This window comes from Manduca sexta, chromosome 13 (genome assembly GCF_014839805.1).
Source record: "Manduca sexta isolate Smith_Timp_Sample1 chromosome 13, JHU_Msex_v1.0, whole genome shotgun sequence".
Taxonomy (NCBI): Eukaryota; Metazoa; Arthropoda; class Insecta; order Lepidoptera; family Sphingidae; genus Manduca; species Manduca sexta.
Window position 1 is genome coordinate 4,620,175 of NC_051127.1, and position 16,944 is coordinate 4,637,118.

General features: G+C 35.0%; 1 non-coding gene across 1 annotated transcript; it reads left to right on the forward strand.

The window, feature by feature from the left end:
• Positions 1-12,084: 12,084 nt before the first annotated feature.
• Positions 12,085-12,188, forward strand: LOC115453641. The gene has a single exon (XR_003939584.2). It is a non-coding gene; the product is annotated as a U6 spliceosomal RNA (small nuclear RNA).
• Positions 12,189-16,944: the final 4,756 nt, after the last annotated feature.

The following is a 16,944-nucleotide window of genomic DNA, read 5'->3' on the forward strand; positions in this document are numbered from 1 at the left end:
CATAGTCCACCTTCCTATAGAGAATTTCTCAGGTATGCAGATTTCCTCGCAATGTTTTTCTTCACCGTTAAAGCAAGCGATAATGCACAAAGTACACACATATTTTTTTAGGAAAGTCAGAGGTGTGTGCCCTTAGGAATTGAACCTGCGGACATTCCTGTCGGCAGTCCGTTCCACAAATAACTAGGCTATCTCCGCTTGTTACTAGGCGGTGCGTGTTATTAACAATTGTAATATAATAAACGTTTTAAAGTTCCAGGTATAAAAATAAGTTTTGTTCTCTGGGATTCAACTCTCTAGAGTTTGTCAAATGGATTCAACCTCGATTAATCAAGGAAGATTATTAAACTTTGGGTAACCTACCTGCTAGTTTGCAGTTCCATAAAACTAAATATATGACATATTTAAACAATTTCTAAAATCTCCAATAAAACATTTACACCGTCATACTATATAAACAAAGTAAATCTCACATATATTGCTTCTTTAAAAATGCCATAAAATATCGGTTTCCAAGACTTATGACAAACTATAACACTTTAATGTGAAGTTATAAAATGTTTTTGTAAGAACAAAGAGCTGTTGGAGCAAACGTTTGTTCAAACACTGGTGTCAATTTATACTGAGAATCTGGAATGACAGACGCCGGGTACCGAGGCGATCGATCAGTAACAAGTGTTCTAGTACGGCCAGGGAATTTGCGATAGTTCTTACCAGTTTCCAATTCGAAATTTAAATAAAAAAATAATTAAAAATATTTACCATAAACATGAAAAAAAAATATTGATCCAATAATGAGGTGTAATAAAATAAGAGCAAGAAAAAAAATTGTTTTATGTATTTTTTTAAATAATTTATTAATGTGGAAGTGAAAAGGTATAATTTACCACTGATCACACCATAATTATGTCTGATAAATTGGCATAATTTTATGGTTATGGAAAATATAGTCAACACAATTATATTTCGAAAATGAAATTGTGGTTCAATTCGATTGTTTAACATACATTAATTACCGCATAATACATTGTGATTAAACAAAATGATCGTACGTATGACTCGCCCAGAGCAAACTGAAATATTTATTTAGTAAATCATACTGACCATAACAATGTGTTAATTAAAATCATATTATTATCTTTGCGTGTTTGATTTTAAAATATTTAATTGATAAATTGTTTTAATACAAGTAGGGCCTAATTGTGTAATATTTCGTTTAATAAATAAATACGCAAATAACTTAAAATTAAAATAAAAACATTTAATAAAACTTAAATTTACGTTCAAATTTCAATCAGTCAAAAATAAAGCGTTCAAATTTCAATGTTTTAAAAAACAAAGATCTTAAAAACTTACTAATCTCAAGTAGTCAATATGAAATGACAAAAAAATATTAATTATTTTTTAACCACCCCAAAACCGCTATCTCCTCTGACAAGCTTCTATTCCCGCTTATTGCCGTTTCTATAGCCCCTTCCGCCCTCACGGCCCCACGCGAAGTGCCGTTAAAGCGAATGACAACATTTATCCACACTTAACGCGCCGATAGTTCTTTTACAACGAGAAATCATTTTGAATTACTCACAAATTTGTGTGAGGCATATTTAGTACACCACACGTCATGTCACGTATACGTCATTGTATGCATGAATGAGCGGTATTTTTTACACTTTAGAGCTGGCAATGGTGGTAAGAATATGTTTAATTATCTACAAATATTTAAAGAGAAGGGGATTTAAAAATATTATGAGGATATTTATTTTGTCCTTAATAATTTTACTGACCATTAAACCAAACGATATTCTCTTTTACACTACGTTAGACATAAAACCACAGTAATATCTCTTAACGTCGGCTGTCTGGCGTACGACTTATGTCGATTCAGTCTACCCGCATATCAGTTTTAACAATGTAAAGTTATTTTTTGGATCATGGTCCTTAGGAAATTATTCTTAGCCGAATAAACTTTTGTACTTGTCATATTATGGGTTAAATCATATTATTCTCTCATTGACTGGTTTAATACATCATTAGTATACTTACTTTATACTTACTTTATATTGATGAGCAGTTAGACATCATTTGAGTAACGTAGAAAATAAATATTATTGTACGTTATGAAATTGAACGTTTTCTATTTTGCAATGAAACTACAACTGTCTGTAATTACATGCTTTCATTGGAATTGATGAACCATTTTCTTCACAAATTGTGTTATAAAAACGCATATTCCTTACCCAGAAATTGAATTCAGAACCTTTCTATCTACAATATATATACTATCTATATATGCTCCAGATCGGTGGATACACATTTAAATATCGATATTAATATAATTACTGTGCAAATGTATATCACTCTTTAAATACTTATTATTTGAGAAATTATAATAAAACATTACTAGTTATTCATTAATATATTTCGAAATTCCTGGATCCGAAAGGCTTTGTCCGCATTACTCGTTTTCAATTTCAAGGATTTAATATTTTATACCAAAATATATTACATTATGAAATATGTTAACTTGTTTTTCCTTTTAACATTGTTTTATCCCGATTCTTGACACGGTAAAATAGGCACTATACCTGATAAGTTCAATACACTCCGAACATAAAATCAAATACAACTGACCATTTCTTTGAATAATGGCTTGATTTACATTAATGTACAAAAGAAGAAAAACATTTGAAATCTATCAACCAGATATTTTAATACCGTAGCACTACGGCGTCACGTCGCGTGTAGGCAGTATGATCAAACTAAAGCTCGCGTCGACTTATGATCTTAAAATTATGGTTTGACATTTAAACACGAGATTTAATGCTCCAATGGTACATTTTATTATTGACACATGATATTGTTATTGGTGACCATTAAACATGCCTACTCGAAGTACGAACGCGTTTACAATGTTTATGGAAAAATCTACTTTATGTATGTTATCTTTAGAGGGGCAACTAATTTTAATGTTTTTGTAGGTTGACGTAACATTTGAGGGATTGAAATTGTCTTTTTGTAGCGTTCCCTGGTAAGGGCCAGCTGTTAAGTTTTTTACACAAGTTTGGGTTATTGATGTGAAAATATCAGCTTTGCACTCGATAAGTAAGTGTATGTAGGTGATCTAGTGTTTATTAATGCGGCACTAGATTCTAGTATTATTTCTACTTCTGTCAAGTCACCAACAATTTAGAAAGATGATGAATTAGAATTAATATCCATGAATGGATATCCAATAGCATTTCTATCAAACAACCAACATGGGTACTTCTATATACACTTTTATTTCTCCATCTCCCATAATAAAGATAATGACAAAGCCAAAAATACATCACGCGTTCTAGATAATAAAGTTTCACAGCAGGCTCTCCAACTCAAACGAGACGTGTAATCGAATTGACACGTTCTCGGCGTAAAACCGGCCGCATTACCACACCAGTGGTAAACGGTTACATTTCGTTGAAACTGGTAACAACAAATTAGTTATTAAAGTTGGATGTAATTAGTTTCGTTTGTATCTTTCACGCCCGTCTGTTTGTGGAGATGGATTATTTTGGTGTCGAAATTTGGATTTACGTTTATTTTTGGTTTGATTGCTTCGTCAGATTCCAGTCTTTTTACAGCGTCTTCCATCTTTTCTTTTTTGGTCGCAGCGAATTATTTGTGAAGTGAGTTTATTTCTCAAGTCGGGATAATATTTGTGTGAGCTTTTCTAATATTATTTACCTACGGCGTTACGTCAGCCAGCCAAAACTCTTCTAAAATATGTGTGAAAAACTGTGTAGCGCCATCCATTCATAATGGTTCAAGAACTCTAGTTGCTAGAAGATGGACTTCCATCTATAGTGCGAGCCTGTATGTATGCTTGCCCTAATCTAGTAATGGCAACTAGGTAGCAAAATTAAAAATAAATAAAAGATATCAGGTACCTCTGTCCATTCAATTTTGTTAACGGTAACACTTGTATGAAACAATTTTTTTATAATAAATACTGATTAAATATTCATATTGATGGAACCTAGAATTGTTTTAATTTATTTAATGTTTGTACGTTATATGGAATGTTTTTGTCAAAACTTATGAAATCATTAACAAGAAGAATTTCATGATATATTATCACAAAATTATTACAAAAGATGGCTAGAGATGATACAAACGCATATACGGTTTCTGTCCGGTATTTCCGACCCTTTTGACAGGGCGAGTGAAACTAGAACTTCGATGAATAATGTTTGAAAAAAACATGTGAAATAAAAAACTACATAAAATATTTCCGTAGAGAACGCAAAGGAAAATGTATTCTAAATCTTTCCTTTCTGCGTTACCTGTTATAAAATATCAAGAATATTCCTTCATAATTGTAAATATCAAGCAGTATTTTGTCATTTTATGCGAAACGTGAAAGAAAATAATAAAAGAAACAATATTAAAAACATTTAAAATTAATCTCAATAAATTTACAATTTGTCCATTTCTTATATTTCATTTGTTTTTGCATTTTGAAACAATCATTCCAACTGCGCGACGTAATATGAATAACAAATGAAAACTGATACACGTAGTTTAACAATTACGAACATAACCACTTTAATGTTTTGACCCAGACTTAAATTGAAGGACAATTGTTTCAAGTTGAATGTCAAGGACAAATGGTCCACGAATGTATAATATCGTATTGAAATAATATGAAATACCAGCTCAAAAACAGATATAATACAAAAAAAAACAGATATAAAAACAGTCAAATTCAATTTTTCGTTTAAATTTCACTGAATAATTTTGTGTTATGCCTGCTTTTAGCAGATGTGAGATTTAACAAATACCATCCCATTTGTAATTATGTAAATTGTAAATAAATGAAAATTTTTCTATAAGTTGAGAATAAAATCTAGTCTAAAGTTAGATCTAAAGGTGCTAAGTACTGTACATTGTAACAATATAGGTATGTCAATTGTGTACCGCCCATACTAAGTATGGGAACATTGTTAATATTGTTTCATGTAAATGTTTCCAAAATACAATGTCGAGCATTTATCAAACTGATTGTTTTATTTCACCTCCTAAATAACTTCTATCCTTCCTCACTCCTATTCCTTTCGTTTGCTTTATTTTTCTTTATTGCTTTGTGAGACGAGCTTGCCGTTCGCCTGATGGTAAGCGATAAATACGCCATCACACATAAAAACACTATCCAATACCTAGAATTATAAAGTATGGTTTGGTATTCCACTGTACTCGTCATCCTGAGACATGAGATATTAAGTCTCATTATGTCCAATAGTTACACTAGCTACAATGTCCTTCAAACCGGAACTTAGTAGTAACTACACACTGCTGCTTGGCGGCAGAAATAGATATTGCGTAGTCGTACCACGTATGCATTACATCTACGCCACCGAGGTAGTTGTGGAAGATTAAATGGTATATGATTTTTATAACCATCGTCACCTAATTATGGAGACCTTTAAACAACATGACATACCGCTGAATCATTAATTTTATCTGTAAAGTAGTCTTTATTTAGTCTAATAATAAATACAAATACCCTACCACCAAACTCATTAACAATTTTTATAAAACTTACATATCCCGATTTGTATAGAAAAGAGCATATAACCAAACTCATAAATTAATTCCAAACACGCAAAATCAAATCCATCACCAAGCTGATAGCAATCAAAGTTAATTAGAGTTAAACGAGCGATGTAACGCATTGTGAAGGTAAACAAGGGCAAGAAGTGTATTTCGTCTGAAAGTATCTATATTCGGTTTATGAGTTCCGGGTACACAGTTAACGGCGGGGAGGTAGGGTTAAACGAGGGAGGTACTACCGGTTCTCGAGGGGACTCGATATTTCTGAATTTTTCTTGAAAATTTTTTATACACTATGCTTGTGCAATATCGATCGACGAGTGACGATACGCGAAATACGCAAGGACATGTTAGAGCTAAATATACAAGAGCTAATATGAACGTAACATTATGTTAGATTCTAGTTAATTTACAAAATGCAAGGGCAAAGCTTAATACGATCGCTATAAAGGCGAAAGTATACAAGGAAAAACAAACTGACAGGCACGACTGTATTGACTGTATTATCTGGACCCTACTCCCTACTCATCTCATACAGTAGGATTACTTTACCGAGCCAATATAAAAAAGACGAATAAGCTAGGGCGAGATTCATTCGACTATCAATGATCGAGTACACATAGTAATGGTCCAATAAGATCCCTTGTGATAAATTAACATTTTGATCACCCACTCGCCGCTTACAGGCTCATTTGTGTAAGCACACGCCGGCGAGCTATCAATTTCACGCAAGATTTACTGACACCATCATAATTAGTCCATTCGAATCTACCTTTATAAAATTATAAAATGAGTACATACCCTAATTTGATTTCGGATCAAAGGGATTCTATATTTGAAAATGTCGCATACGACGTGCCTATTGGTTCGTTTCGTTTAGGGTTGTCACGAGTTTGTTTGATTAGTCTTATTTGAGTGCTTTCGCTGTGCACTGAGTTGGATTAGAACAAATAAGACATCTTTTTATATGACAAAAAACTGTTTTGAATGATTTTTTACATATACAGGTTTAAGGTTTATGCAATGTTTAATGATAAAATACTCACCAGATAACATAATACATATATCGAGTCTCATATTTAAAAGTCCGTTTGAGTATGAATCTATTCTAATGTTGCCAGCGTTAGGGCACCTTTGCGCTTGATGTTGTCCGGGGTGGGCATTGATTAGTTTTAAGAGAAACGTTTAATCAAAATGATTTTAAAAATTAACACAGAACTATCTTGTATTTATGGAGTTAATATAGTGTTATTTTGATCAACTCTATATCGATTATTTCCGACAAGTAACCCTAACATTGTGTATCTAGAGTCATAAGCATTACTCTTAATCTAGCAAAAACATTGCTGTGGTATTTTTAATCTAGAAAAGACTTAAGCAGACAGTTATGCTTATAATATCAGCCCTGTATTATATACTTGCCCACTGCTGAGCACGGGCCTCCTCTACTACTGAGAGGGATTAGGCCTTAGTCCACCACGATGATCTAGTGCGGATTGGTAGACTTCACACACCCTCGAAATTCCTATAGAGAACTTCTCAGATGTGCAGGTTTCCTCACGATGTTTTCCTTCACCGTTAAAGCGAACGATAAATTCACAAAGAACACACACATTATTTTTTAGAAAACTCAGAGGTGTGTGTCCTTGGGATTTGAACCTGCGGACATTGGTCTCGGCAGTCCGTTCCACACCCAACTAGGCTATCGCCGCTTATCATGTCATGCTTAAATACTTTGAATTAAAAAATCTGTTTTTTTTTTACGAACTCATCAAAGTTACTCAACTTCTCCCGATGGTAAGTGGTGTGCGGTCCAATAGTATGTCGACTGACCACTCGATAGTTATTAAAATTATGCTGGCCTATTAAACCGGATATATACAGGCTGATCCCAGAACGCGATACACTTACGTTGGCCATTGACGAGTTTTAACACTTTGTGGACAGCGGTCGCTATCCGGGCGAATATAAAATATATTCTACCACCAGCAAACGGAATATATCTATGTTTTAGCTCAGAACCTGACTACAGCTACCTACAATGATTTCACAGGCACACGTATATTCTGTAGAAGCTTGCCAAATTCGTCCCAAATTGGTGTGTTCCGTCCGCGTCGGTTATTTTACAAAGGTTACCTTCTCTGGGAAGCGCACAGCTGCCTTTGCCTAGCTTGAATAGATGCCCTTGTTCAACTACATTTTGGAATATCTTAGCCTGTAATCTGGCTATCATTAAAATATAAAAACTTTACAAAGGTATTAAAGACAGAAATATGGGTATTCGTAGTACCATTTATTAAATATTTAAACTAATTCTGAAAATTGGTCTGTAAGTAATATTAATATATTATATATAACTATATACTAAACTGTTTTAAAATAATGTGAAAATTGCTTCAAGGTTTTCCGTATCTACACTGTTAATAACAAGCAATTTTAGTTTTTTATTTAAGTCTCAATACGATTTTTGAAATACTGAAATTATTGTAACAATTCTTAAACAATAGAAAGATGCTGTCCAGTTGCACCTCTACCTTCGCCTTAGCCTTCACAAGTAAAGGTGTGATCATAAGTTTTTTTTTTGCTTTGTAAGATGAGACAAACTTGCCTTTCGCCTGATGGTAAGCGATACGAGCACCCATAAACCGTAGAAACACCATGAAACACCTTGAATTACAAAGTATTGTTTGGTATTCCTGAGACATGAGATGTTATGTCTTACTATGTCCAGTAATTACATTGGCTACAATATTCTTCAAACCGGAACACAACAGTGACTAAACACTGCTGCTTTGCGGCAGAAATAAATATTGCGGTGGTACCTACCCAAGCGGTCTCTCATAAATGAGAGACCTACCACCAGTAATAGTTAAGGTTATCTAAAATTCTTATATTCTGATCAAATAATCATGCAATCAGTAGCTGGAACCTAATATTACTTTTTCTCCCAGACTATAATTTCCAAGAATCTTGAGAGGTTTGAGTTCAGCATTCCGTGCTCTCTCAATCGATGCTTGGTATTAAGGTCGTCCATCCAACACATGTCACTCATGTACAGTAATAAGCACCTTATTATCACAATAAACCTTGTTTATAATAAAAATATTGAATAAACATCGTAAATCACGTTCCTCTACACAAATGGAAGGTAACGTAAATTGTTAATTGTAGACAATTTTCGGTCTTTTGTTGCTGATATAAAGTTTATTTTGCTACGTGCGTGCGCTGGTAAAGAGCCAAATATTTACGTTGTAGTCATATTAAAACGTGTATAAACATAACAATGTATGTTAAAAGGGGTAATTTTTTAAACAGGTGAAAAATACTTGTGCAAACAAAGTGCTATCGTTAATATTGTTTTTAGAGTTTTGTAAGCAATGATAATATTGCAATTTTATGTACCATTTATAGGTTATGGAAGATCTATTTATTACCTTTCCTTAGGCGTGTTTAATATTCTCTTAACAATTCGCTTCCCTTCCGGGTAATCAAAATATGTTTAATGAAATATTTATTGTAAGTATTAAATATATTTTTGTACCGACTACTGGTCCAAAATTATTATAATTATGTCATTTAATCTTTAGTTTTTTACATTTCCTTAGCATGTTTTATTTTATACTCTAAGAGTATTATGTCAGTTATTTTAGGAGAATAAATTATTTTTATATCATACTCCTTATTATAGAAATAATAAACTCCTGAAAGTCATAAATTAGTAAAGTCCGCCATCCATTCCATAGCAATTAATATTGAAAATACTGTTAACAAGATAACATTCGATCCAACCATAGCCTCACCAAAGCCTACACAGTTTTACAAAGAACATCCATCCCACAGGCCGATGGTGTAGTTTAATTAAGACGCTGTCAGCCGAGTCCTGTGGGATTTGTCGGATCGCCCCGTATTCCGAACATATGATGCTCATTGTCTTGCTATCAGCTTGTTGTTTATGGGTTCTGAGTTTGTGGAAGGATGATCTTGAAATTGTATTTGAGGTATGGTGTGTTTAGCGGCGATAGCCTAGTTGGTTGTTGAACTGACTGCCGAGGCGAATGTCCGCAGGTTCAAATTCCAAGGGCACACACCTCTGACTTTTCTAAAATTATGTGCAGATATGTATATATACTGTCCTACTGGGCACGAGCCTCCTCTACTACTGAGAGGGGTTACGCCTTAGTCCACCACGCTGGCCTAGTGCGGATTGGTAGACTTCACACACCCGCAAAATTGTGCAGGTTTTCTCACGATGTTTTCCTTCACCGTTAAAGCATTCAATAATTCACAAAGACTACACATAATTATTTTAGAAAAGTCAAAGGTGTGTCCCCTTGAGATTTGAACCTGCGGACATTCGTCTCGGCAGTCCGTTCCACACCCAACTAGGCTATCGCCGCTAAGCATATATTACGATAAGCATATATTACTCTTTATCGACAAAAAAATATTCCAGTACAATTGCCTAATTTTAAATTGTAATTAAAATCCGCTTTATTGAGAGAACGTAATCTCGTAAGAAGCTTGCTAATCCGCTAAACAGCTGTCAATAGGCGGACACGATTGTTCTACATAACGCCTTTGTTTTAATTGTCGTTTAATTTACATGGCTATTCTAATCGTTGTCATGACGAGAATGGAGTTGGTTCAAGATTGAAGCGATGGCGATTTGTTTTTTTTCTAACTACCTTTATTTGCGCCTCGAATTTGGTTTTCAAGCGTGTTCCAGAATAAAGACAAGCCATTTGCCACGAAATATAATTCAAGTACTTGCGCCAAAAATGTTAGGTCAGCCTCTCTTTAAGTCAGAATAACATAATATGTATTCCATGAAATGTAATTCAAGTACCTTGTACCAAAAATTTGAAATCGACCTCTCGTTGGGTTGGAACAACATATATATTCCACACACATTGCTAAATTAATTTATGTTAGTTCTATGATGTATTGTTTACACGTCACACGTTCTTCGTAGTATGAAATCTTTCATATAAGACGAACTATTCTTACCATAAAAACCGTCGATAATATTGCTTGATCTCGGAAACGAACTCGAAAGCTCTCAATCAAGTCATACTCTAGACCATTGATTCCCAAAGTAGTCCAGGTAGACCCCAGTCCACGGGAGACTTGATAGGGGTTTTCGTCGGCAAAAAATGGGGACCCACGAATTTTTTTCTGATTTGATAGTAAAGAACTAAAATGTTAGCTTGACTTCATCTAGCAATGTAGGCAGATAATATTGATGGGGTCGTAAGAGGCACGTTGACCCCATCATATGCCCTCGCGATGGCTGAGCGGTAGCTGTAATGCACTTTCTCTGCGAAACCCAAAAAAGGTCCATCGGAAATAGCAAAATTTTAAAAGGGAAAAGAAAAAAACAGTTTGGTAACTTTTGACCTAAAAAGTAGACCGTAGTAGGAAAACATCAAATAAAATCCATCTCGCCACCGCTCCTCACCCACACCAAGCTATAGAATTAAATACTCTTCAAACACGGCGACGCGCGTGACGCCGTGAAGCGCGACACGTGTTGTTTGCGTTCACAACGGGTTTTGTTACAGCGACAAAGCATTAAACACTTTATAAGGTTCAAATAAATGTACCCTTTTATAGTGAAAATTAAATGTTATAAAGGACATTGTTGCTCATATATGAGTCATTGTTCTAGTTAAGGTGCAAAGTATGTGAAATGGGGAATGAGTGTTACAGAGTGATATAATATCAGCCTTGCATTATATAACTGCGTACTGCGCTCTGAGGTCCTGGGTTCGAATCCCGGGTCAGGCAAAGTGATAGTTTTGCTCAATATCAGCCTGGAGTCTGGAATTTGTGTCCGATATGGCGATATCCTCACTCCCTATCATATCATGGGACCGAACACACTTGGCGAAAAGTGGGTGACCTGGTTGCGCCTCTGCATACCCCATCGGGGATAAATGCGTGATGTTGTATAGTATGTGTGTGTATTATATACTGTCCTAATGCTGGGCACGGGCTTCCTCTACTACTGAGAGGGATTGAGCCTTAGTCCACCACGCCAGCCTAGTGCGGATTGGTAGACTTCACACACCTTCGAAATTCCTATAGAGAATTTCACAGGTATACAGGTTCCTTACGATGTTTTCCTTCACCGTTAAAGCAAGCGATAATTCACAAAGAATACACACATAGTTTTTAAGAAAAGTCGGGGCAGAAGTGCCATTGGGTTTTGAACCTGCAGACATTCGTCTCGGTAGTCCGTTTCACACCCAACTAGCCTATTGCCGCTTTATATTTTCTAATGGTAGAAAAGAAATCTAATTTAGATTGAAATGATCAACAAATAAAGTAACTTAACTGTAGAACACCTAAATAAATATTCCTCTTATTTATTCTGAAACTGCAAGCTCTATACACTTCGCTTTACATGTAATTTGTAATAATTATCGGTTGCAACATCTCGAGCAATGATTCGCAACAACGCATCTGAATAAGTAATCCATTACGGGTACATCCGTACTTGCTTCGGCAGTACATATACTAAAATTGGAACGATACAGAGATCAGCATGGCCCCTGCGCAAGGATGACACGCAAAATCGTGAAGCGTTCCACATTTTTCTATGATATCTTAAATTTCATACATCACTTTAACAAAAAAGGCATTACTTTTAGATTGCAATGGATTCCAGCACACATCGGAGTCAAGAGTAACGAAGAGGCTGATCGTATTTCAAAATTTGCAGCATTAACCGGTATAGAAATTGATTTCTTTCCAGACTATTAGGATTTAATCCCTAAATTCCAAACGAAATGTTTTAACATTTGGAAACAGTATTTTAATGAGATATCCAAAACAAAAGGCATTTGGTACAAAACCATTCAATATGAGCCGTGTCGTTACCCTTGGTTTGATGATATTAGCTACAGTAGAACATATGTTAAAACGGCGTTTAAACTATGTTCAGGACATTTTCCATTAGCAAATTTTGCATTTCTTATGAAAAAAACAGATTCTCCAAATTGTGTTCTGTGTAACAGCACTGAGGACATAACACACTTATTATTGGAATGTATAAAAAAACAAATAGAAAGGGAGGATTTTTTTAGGCAATTTAAACTTAATAAATTAGATGTAGGTTTGATTCAGTCCATCCTGTCGTGTCCCAGGACTGATGTGGCAAAGCGGCTCTGTAATTTAGAGAACATCATCTAGATATGTAGTTTGTACGTCAATTTCTCAATCTGTGTAATTTCTACTGTATGATAGAATAGAGTTGGAATGTTCTTGTGAACAAAAACCCTAAACAAATAATAAAATTAAAAAAAATACGGGTACATCCGCTTTGCGCCGTTCAAGGCGTAAAATCGTAAAATCTTGCTCTATGAATATTATTCATAATTTTTTCAATTCCATTTTTTTTTTATAAATATGAGTATTTTGAAACGAAAAAGTCTCTTTAAATATAGACGCAAACGGTTATCTTAGTTGAGATAAAATAAATATTTTAAAGCTTTCATAGACTCTCACTCTCCACTGGAAAATATTCAAACTTCTGAAGGCCCATTCAATAAATACAACATAATTTCTCCTCGAGTATAAAACGATTTTCCCAGCTTTTAATTTACGTTATATCGAGTGATCAGCTTTTGATAATGTATAAAAAGCTTCTCGAAAGCTCCTATCCGCGACGAGTGCTCTTGTGAACGGATGCTGTGCTTTTGCTTAAGGCCGACGCTTTGGTGTTTGAGCGGACATCTTGTTTAATTAAATGGAAAATGGTTTAGATGTAAAAGCGGAAGGATGGTGTAGGTTTTGTTTATGTAATTGGAAATTGTTTCTTTGATAGAATAATTCAGTGATATTAAATAGGTATCGTTTAAAAGTTTGTTAGACGGAAGAATTTTGTAACTATTGTACTAATACTTATAATAACATCAATTAAATTCTACAAGGTGGACGGACGACCTGGCTAAGGTCGCAGGAAGTCGCTGGATGCAGGCCGCTTCCAACAGGTCGACGCGGAGATCCTTGGGGGAGGCCTATGTTAAGCAGTGGACTTCCTGTGGCTGAGATGATGATGATTAAATTCTACATTATACCTGAGTATTACGGTATATTTTAATCTGATTTTCGACATCCGGACTGATTGTTAATGGACGCATCAAGGGGGAAACTTGAGTGTGGTCGACCTTAATCTGGGTAAACAGTTTCACAATTGAAAGTCACTTGAGACATTATAAGGCCTAGCTTTCAAAAATAATGATCACTTTTGAATCTCTGGTCGCGTGGGGATGCAAGAGCAAATATTGGACGAGGGCTGTCTCATGACTAACAATGCGTTATCTGTCCTACGTGATGGATGGAAATGTGTTTCACTTACAGTTCTTCTTGGTGCACAACTGCTAATGTAAATGAGACTACTGTTAAACGCTTTTTTTACATTAAACATTATATTAGCAAAATAATTACAGAAAACAATTTTAGACATTTTTTCACAACGTCCAACCAGAAAGAATAATAGAATATAGGTAGTCGCCGCGTGACACATCTTCTCTTCTGCCAGCCTGCCCCCGCAGCCGAATACTTCCGGAAACGCCCGATGTCATCGGCTAGGATAGCGGCGCGTAACACTACGCTACTACAAGACCAAAGCAGGAGAATTACAGACATTAAATCGCTACCTCCTCCGCTGCCGCTCTCGCTGTCGCCTATCACATCATCTCCCCATTATCCTGAGAGCAAACCAGCTGATTACACATATGCGTTCACTAGATATTTCGATTCAGATTTAAAATCAACATGCACCATTTTGTATTGCAATATTTTATTGAATTCTAAACTCGCCAATCGTTTAGTTTCTAATAAAGTTGGAGCTGATTTTTTTATAAATTCAAAATTGCGTTTGTATGATTCATCATAATCATTATCAGCCGCAAGATGTCGACTGCTGAACATGGACATCCCCCAAAGATTCCAGTTCGACCTATTGTGAGCGGCCCGCATTCAGCGACCTAATGCGACTTTAGTGTGGTCATCTGTTCACCTCGTGGGTAGAAGTCCGGCGCTGCGCTTGGCGGTTTGTATGATGAAATTGTTCAATTGCCTGACTTTTATATTTCGTTAGGTTATTGATTAAACGGCAAACTTTTCTATGAAAATTGAAAAGGCTTACTAGCTTTGTTATTCGGATAAAAAATTCTAACATAATTTTTAACATTTAACAGTCCAGCATAATTGCGTCGACTGACGAGAGGTAATCTTCTCTCTTCAGTCGCCATTGGACCCCACTCCACTTACCATCAGGTGCAATGACGTGACTTAGCCGCGTCCGTATACAAAAAGAAATGTATGTTTATAAGCCATAATAATCTTACTTGTGGATAACTCACTCGATGGTCAGGCGTCCCTCAATGCAACTAACTTAATGCTAGTTTTATCGACAGTAGCAGTAAATGATGCTGTGACTTATGACTTCTTCTTTAGCAACGTTTATTCTGTGATTTTGTTTATGGAGTTAACTCTTATAGCTTAACCTTTAACGTCGTTTATGCTGTAACAACTCTTACTCTTCTTTCTCAACTCTCTCTTCGTATATTAGCTGTTATTATCCTTTTACCTTCATACACAAACTAACTGGCACTCGCTATGACGATGCATATGAACTGATCAACTGCACCCTCATATAAACTCACCAACTTTTTTTCCAAAACAGGCGAATCAGGATGAAAAGCGTTTATTGAAATGAGAACATAATACAAAACACGCGCAATCAAGTTACTTTTTAGAGGCAGTTTTTCAGCAACTCATAAAAACTGAAAACGCTCGTGATTCGAAGTGAAACAATTGTAATTAGCGAGCTTTCAGCCGTAGGGTTGGCACTGTGTTGTAACTTATTTTGATTCTATGAAAATTTTATTTTAATGGGTTAATAATTTTCATTTTATAAATATACTTTCGTTCGCGGCTTCGCCTGCGTAAACGACATTTTATAATTCTGAATATGGTGCAGTAATTGTAGTTTGGTATTCAAAGCTTTTTTAAAATGTTTACAACAAAAGTCTTAAAGCTCTTTTGCTTTCATAGTCGGCAATGGAGATAACAAAACACTAAGAAACTTAACACGTTCGCTACATATAATAATTATTAAGGAACTCCATTTAGTTTCATTGTTAATTTCTACATCCCACTTTCTGTCAGGGTAACAAATATTCCACATTAACTGGCAACCCTATGCGGGCGAACTGATTGCGAAACTTCTTGTAAATGTATCGAGACCTATTCAACTATCATTTCATATATGCCTTATTTGTTTAGTGGCAGTTTACTGTGAACCGTGAGGTTGTAACTTCGGTGCCTACGTTGGGCATCGGTAGAGTTATACTTATTTGTTTTCGCTTTATGTTACTTGGCGCTATGTTTTAGAATAAACGGAATTTGCATTTCTACGTCGCAGATTTGACGTTTACAAAAAAAGAAAGGTAGAATGAATTGTTACTGGAATAATAATATATCATAGGACTTCGCTGGCTCTCTAATACATGGTATGGTAATTTTCACTTATCGGAAAATGATCGTGATGGCAAAATTAGAAATGAAATCATTCATAGTTTCCCCTTTATTTATATTTTGGGATTATTAAAAGTTTTTACCGAAAATGTCATAGCAATATGTGATAAAAATAATTTGATTTGTGCAATAAATATAACATATAATCTTGTATTAGTGAAACAGCGACTTTGTGAAAAGTCGATGCATCCGGGATAAAGGCGCGATATTTTTAATGACATATTTCAATTATACAATGTAAATATAAAACAAATTTTAACAGTATGAAACTAGCAATGTCACCATTTTTCCAGCTATGTGTTGCAGTGGCGAAAGGTCCATATAATCCGATTCCAGGCGGCTTCCTTTTATGTAGAATCTAATTATCACCAGAACGATTCGCAAACAGCATTTATGGATATAAGTACTTAATTGTGATGATCCCTTTCGGAAAATTTACCTTACGCCACTAACGTGATTATAAAAGTATTATATAGCAGTCATTCGTTTTAGCAACTTAAAGGAAAAATACACAAAAACTCGTATTTTCTTTGCATCATCCATCATTGCGTCAAAACCATTCCCGTGGGAATTGAACCTGAGAAATAAACTAGCCTTCCATCAATAAAATGATAAGTCACTTTATTATCTCCATCGATCACCAATGGTTAATAAATTAAATTATTTATAAACAAAACAAATTATAAAATATGGGAATAGTACAATAAATAACAAAGAACGCCTACGCGACCACATTACTTCGGATTTCCTATTTACGAGGGATTAGTCGCAGTGAAAGCGATGGGAAAGTGGTTAATATCGCTTTAC